Raw genomic sequence first — 5826 nt, 5'->3', positions numbered from 1 at the left:
TTTGGAACCCCCCCCCCAAAAAAAAATAATAATAATTTTAGACTCGTTTAAAGCAAGAAATTAATCCATAGGGCCTATATTCAGACAAGTTAGAGGTTATTTTATTTTCTCTGTTTTCATGACTTTTTSGTGCATGCATTTTTTAAAACAAGATTTTATTGTAAAACAATACGATGGACTGATGGTACTGCATAAATAAACTTTACTCATCTAAACATAAAAGTAAAGCCTTAATCACAAATTTATTTTTGGGGGATTTTTTAAAAACATATTGACATGTCTGTTTTTGTTTTATTCACTAAGTATAAGTTTTTAGCATTACCTCTCAAACATACTGTTTGATATTTTTTTTGTTTCCAGTTTTCCTTATAGCTCTGAAACATATGCATATTTTTTTTTTTTTTACTGCAGAGGTTTATCTTCTTGATGCACAACAGCCCAAGGTTTAGGTAGGCCTACCCTGCAGTGAAACTGTAGCACACACATTTCTGCAGCAGTGATATAATTCTAAGAAAAATGAACAAAGATTGTCCATACAGGTGGTGGTGGTGGGTGACAGGAAGTCTCCACAAGCATCTGCGTGAGTGGAGTGAGGGTGAGAACAAATGGAGGGAGGAGGAGGACTCAGAGAGGGGGAGGGAGCAGGAGCAGACGCGGCCTCAGCGGTGGGAGGACCATCCCAGAACCTGCAGCGGCAGCTTGGACTGGAGGAAGCGAACTGGGAGCTGGAGCACAAGTTGGACAAACTCTGCTCGGTTATTCTACTTTCATCACCGGCATAGGCACAAAATAAATAAACAAATAAAAGGGTGCGAGTGAAAGGGTTTAGCTGGGTTCAGAAAGTGAGCCCAGTGAAGCGCCTCTGATCACATTCCAGCAGAGCCGGGGAAATGAGCCTCTCAGCCCAGCACTGAGCCTGCCTGACGGGCTGAAGGTTCTCTGGACTTTTCTCCTTCAGCAGCTTTGACTCAACGAATCAAAAGGGTTGAAATAAAATATAACCAGGAAAGAAAAGGGGGACCTGCTTAAGGTAAGTCAGATTAAATGAACTTCACAGAGAATCATTGGCAGAAGAGAGGGGGGAGATTTAAAATCAGTCGTTTTCACTGTGGAGGAAATTTAAACATTTCTTCCTCCCTTTAGTCATATTTAATAGAGACTGTCTGTTCAAAAGACCAAAACAGGTCACTGCTTTCTGTATTTACTTTGGCCCAAACCAGAGATATGTGTGTGTGGGTGTGTTTTCTGAGGACACAGAAGTCATTCAAACTAAGCAAGAAGTGATCTTGATGTGTGTGTTTTATGTGAGTTTTCTACCAGTGAAAGAGTGTCACTGAGAACACTTGGACCTAACTACATGCAGTTTCACTGGACCGCCTTGTGTTTTTAGCTTACCCTCAGAGAATTGTTTTCTTTTTTTTTTTCTTCAGTAACTATAATTTGGGGTTTCTAGTTGTTTTGGTGCACCAAAGACATTTTATAATGTGAAACACATGATATCATGCTTGTGAAAGACTCATACCCAAATGTGTACAAAGCTCAAAAAGATATGAGTCATACTATGGCCTTTGTTGTTTGAAGTCTTGTTTTTTTTTTTCCAGTGGGTAAATAAAAATGGAGTCCTTTTTGTTTGAGCTCCAGCTGCTTTGCGGTATTTCTGCCCTCAGGTCTCGACTTCTCAGGCAGACTGTGTTGATGACTTGTACAGAAGTGCTTACATCACAGCAGCTACAGCCTTCCTCACCTGGATAGCAGACACACACCTGCATCCACACCCTCCTGCACACCTTTTCTTTCAACCACACAGGTTGTTCAGAATCACTTCGCAGGTCAAGGTCTGCTGTAATTACAGACACTAGAAAGACAAGAGAAACATTTTTTCCCCTCCTGAACTGGCAATTACAGCGTTTGTTGCTGGTTCTATTTTGAGAAGAAAATAAATACGTCAAAAACACACATTAATATCAGGTCACAGATGGCTATCTAAGCAACGGCTGAGTGGGCTATCCTGATTGTGTGAGTTGGCAGAGGGTCCAGGTTGTGCAGCAGGGGACAGAGAGAACTTGGGTATTTCATTTAGTTCCAGCCCCTTGGTTGACATGTGTAAGTCATTAAAAAATGGAGATGTAGACAAAGCAGAAAATGAAAACAGTAAAGGGGCAAGAAAGAAAACGGCAAGAGCAAGAGTGGGAACATAATCCATTTTGGAATGCATTCCATGACCTTGGGATAGAAAATGGTAATTAGGGAGTACTTGGGGGGGAAAACGTTCAGACTCCACAAATCTGGTCCAAACTGGGACTGTCATTTTTTTTATGCCTCCTAAAAATGTGGGACAAATATATGCTAGAGTTCTATTGGTTGCAAAGTAGCCTAAAACCCACTAAAAATATGCCTGTGCCCTCCTCTGCAACTTTTTTTTTTTTGTTTATTGGCTCTTTCAGAGTTTGTTTATTTCAGTTCCTCAGCCTGAATGGGTGTCAAAGCCACAGCATAAACAGACAGAGCCCCTGACAGGAAAAGCCTGGCCTTGTCATTCCCTGTGCTATGAAGTCCATGTCACTGTGGACACATTACCCCGGAAAAAAAATCCTGGTGATGCATGGTTGCATTCACATAGCTACCATTCAGCTTAGGGTTGCACCGATCGATTAGCCCTGATATCCAAAATTTTGGGAGATCAACGATTGGCCAATGCTTACATGAGAAGCCAATCTTTACCCACTCATCTTATCTACCTCTGCAAAGGCCTTTGCTCTCTTGTGAACACTACCTCATGTCCAGTTAAATCAAGTTTGTATTGTTTCAAGGGTATTGTTTAATAGTTTTTCAATAAAATAAGATTGGAACATTGAAGTTGTACTGTGACCTTATAACACCTAAAATTGGTATTGTATTGGAATCTGCAGGTCAGACTTCTTAAAGATCGGTGACTGGCCAGAAAACTGCAATCGGTGCACCTCTAGTTCAGCATATTAGATTTGAATGGAAAGCAACAGGTTCTCAAAGCAAAATAACAAATGCATAAAACTGATCTGTTAGCTGAGGAGCCAAAGAAAAAAATGGCAACAGTCCAGCAGTGAGATTTACTGAGGCGTTTATGACACTTTAAGTGTTCCTCAGGCCTGCAGACAGACAGCTCAGAAGATCAATAATCTGTCCAGAGATGCTTTCAAAAAGACAGCGTTGGATTTTATGTATAGCTTCCGTGGCCAAACGTGCAAAACAGATGCAATGTCCTCTTGCAGAGATACAGTATCACCCCACTTTGACCAAAGGTGCACTGCAGCGTTTAACCGATAAAGTTAGTGTTAAAAGATCAATGTTCGACAGAATCCTAGAAAACATTCATGAAAATGGAAGTTGTTGCCACAGCGTGCCAATCACACACCAGATGTTTGAGCCAAAAGTGGCAGTTCACTTTGATTTCTGGTGTCTGACTGGGGGAAGGGGGCGACTTGATTGCTTTCACATGTGTGCAGGCGTAATGTTTATCTGTTTTGTAGTTGCTTTTTTTCTTGTATTTTAGCATTGAGTGATTTGCAACATGTCCAGCTAAATTTAGATATTTTTAAGTTGAATCAAAATTTTGTTGGCTGTGCTGTTCTCATTGAGGATGTATTCTTTTCTTCAAAAAACCRAATTTGTTTTGCCTGTTGAACTCTCAGATAGACATAATCACATTACTTTACAATGTTCTTACTGTTTAGTAAGATGTTAATTTCTTCTATACATTCAAGTAAATGTCATTTGATGTAACTGCTCTGTTTAGTTTTTTATTTAATACATTTATACACTCAAACAAGATTTGTATAAAGTGTTCATAATGTTTACAGGTAACTTACTGTTTAATACTTACATTTGTCCTAACATTCATTATCATCCAATTCATTATCATCCACCATATTTGATAAGGGTTTTAGATAAAGATCCTCACGTGCTGAGAAATGACAGTTTTATCCATCCATCCATCCATCCATCCATCCATCCATCCATCCATCCATCCATCCAACCATTTTTTTTCTCGGTCAGTTCTCCTTGTGAGGAGCTGGTGCCCATGTCCAACTGTCACTGTACAGAAAGGTGGGATTATTTCCTGGACAGGCTGCAAACCAACTATACACTCTCTCACTCACAGAGGTACCAGTTAACCTAACATACATGGTTTTGGTCAATGGGTGAACACCAGAATACTCAGAGAAAACCCACATGTGTACAGAGGGAACATGCAAACTCCACCCAGACAGGCATACATGGGTGGGATGAGCTTCTGCAACCTTCTCACTTAGAGGTGACAGCTTTAACCACWGTGCACAATTTAATGCGAGTATGCACTGTGAATAACACTACTACCACGTCAAAGTTTAGCTCATCATCTTAAAATTTGACTTAGATGTATTTTAATGTTTGCTTGGATCCATAAGCTGTGAAAGCCATTTTGAGTCTGAAACACTAAAAGGAAATCAGCTGTGCACATACACCCAATTATTACTGTTTGAAAWTTTCCTTAAAATCCATCCWCTGTTTTGTGAGATATTTTGCWAACAGAGAGGCAGAATTGACTTCAAATAGTTAAGAGCAAAATTGTAAAACAAAGAACTTGAGCATTTTACCAGTGCTCAGAATATTTAGTGGGGATCACTCTCTGCKACTCCCACACCAAATTTTAGGTCACCTTTTGTAGAATTGTCCGAATTACAGCCATTTGTTCATGTTTTCTAGGGGTCAGTTGAGGTGGACATCTTTGATTAGATTGGCTTCAAAAGTTWATCATTTGTAAATGTACACTCATTGATTACTTCCAATAGTCAACATGGAGGCTGTTTACTTGTTTAAATGTTTTGTCAGCTGTAAAGTTCATGCCCGCACTATCAGGCTGTGATTTAACCYCAATGAATCATCAGTTAAACTGCTTGAGCAGATTTCTTGAAGTGTGAGTCAAGTCAAAACAGATTTGCTTCTGAAGCGTTGTTCATCAGCATCACACTGCTTTCAGCATAATGGAATGTTTGATTCATTTATATTCAGCKCTGTTACTGAGCGTTGAAAGAAAGGCATTCGAAACAGGTTCCAGGCAATGGTCACGCATGTGTATACGTGGCCGACAGCATCAACACAGCCTAGTGAAGCTCTTACCTGTAGGGGTTGAGGTTTGGGTGGGGTGGGGGGGGCACGTGAGGGGGAGCCAGACACACCCTAATCCTCCCCAACATCCTGACCTTACCAAACCTGTAACAACTTGTTTCTCAGTCCCGCCAACATGTTCCCTCCCTTGACTGTTTCCCTGCCCCAACACCTCTGCCAACGTAGATCTCTGGGCCATGGGTGGGCTCTGGATTTGAGGACCTTATTCTGCCTTTGTGAGCTAATGCCGTGCTTCAAACCAGGAACAAAAGCCGTCAGTGCAAATTAAAGACCAATTATCTTTTGTGCGTGTCGGGGCAAGTTGGTCATGTTGGCTTGAGTGATGACTGGGGGGAGAAATGAGAGGTTGTGGTAGAAAAATGAGTTTGATTAATGTGTATGAATGACATGTGTAAAATTAAGTTTAGTGATGGATTCATTTGGATTTCTCTTTGTTTGTTTTTGCACAACATTGAAGTTTATTTGGATCGGTTGGAACCAAAGGCAAGAATTATGTCATGAATGAGGCCAGACCTACTTTTAGGAGAACTTCAATAGACTATTGCAAGTACAATATCACGGACTTGTGCCACTTACAAATCATTCAGTGTTTTTCATAATGGTCTGATCCACTGCCCATCGTGCCTTGACTTTTATACACATAATCCTGTTGTCATAAATTGTTAGGATCGGTTGTTTGAG

At 40.5% G+C, this 5826-nt stretch overlaps 1 protein-coding gene across 1 annotated transcript in view; it reads left to right on the top strand.

The window, feature by feature from the left end:
* Positions 1-621: 621 nt before the first annotated feature.
* LOC106534005 (tensin-3) overlaps positions 622-5826 on the top strand; it is a gene marked incomplete at its 3' end in the record, with an annotated part of 14405 nt that continues 9200 nt past the window's right edge. Inside the window, 1 exon segment of the mRNA XM_014030504.1 lies at positions 622-1030.

This window comes from Austrofundulus limnaeus, unplaced genomic scaffold (genome assembly GCF_001266775.1).
Source record: "Austrofundulus limnaeus strain Quisiro unplaced genomic scaffold, Austrofundulus_limnaeus-1.0 Scaffold6, whole genome shotgun sequence".
Classification (NCBI taxonomy): Eukaryota; Metazoa; Chordata; class Actinopteri; order Cyprinodontiformes; family Rivulidae; genus Austrofundulus; species Austrofundulus limnaeus.
This window is presented reverse-complemented; position numbering and strand designations above follow the sequence as displayed.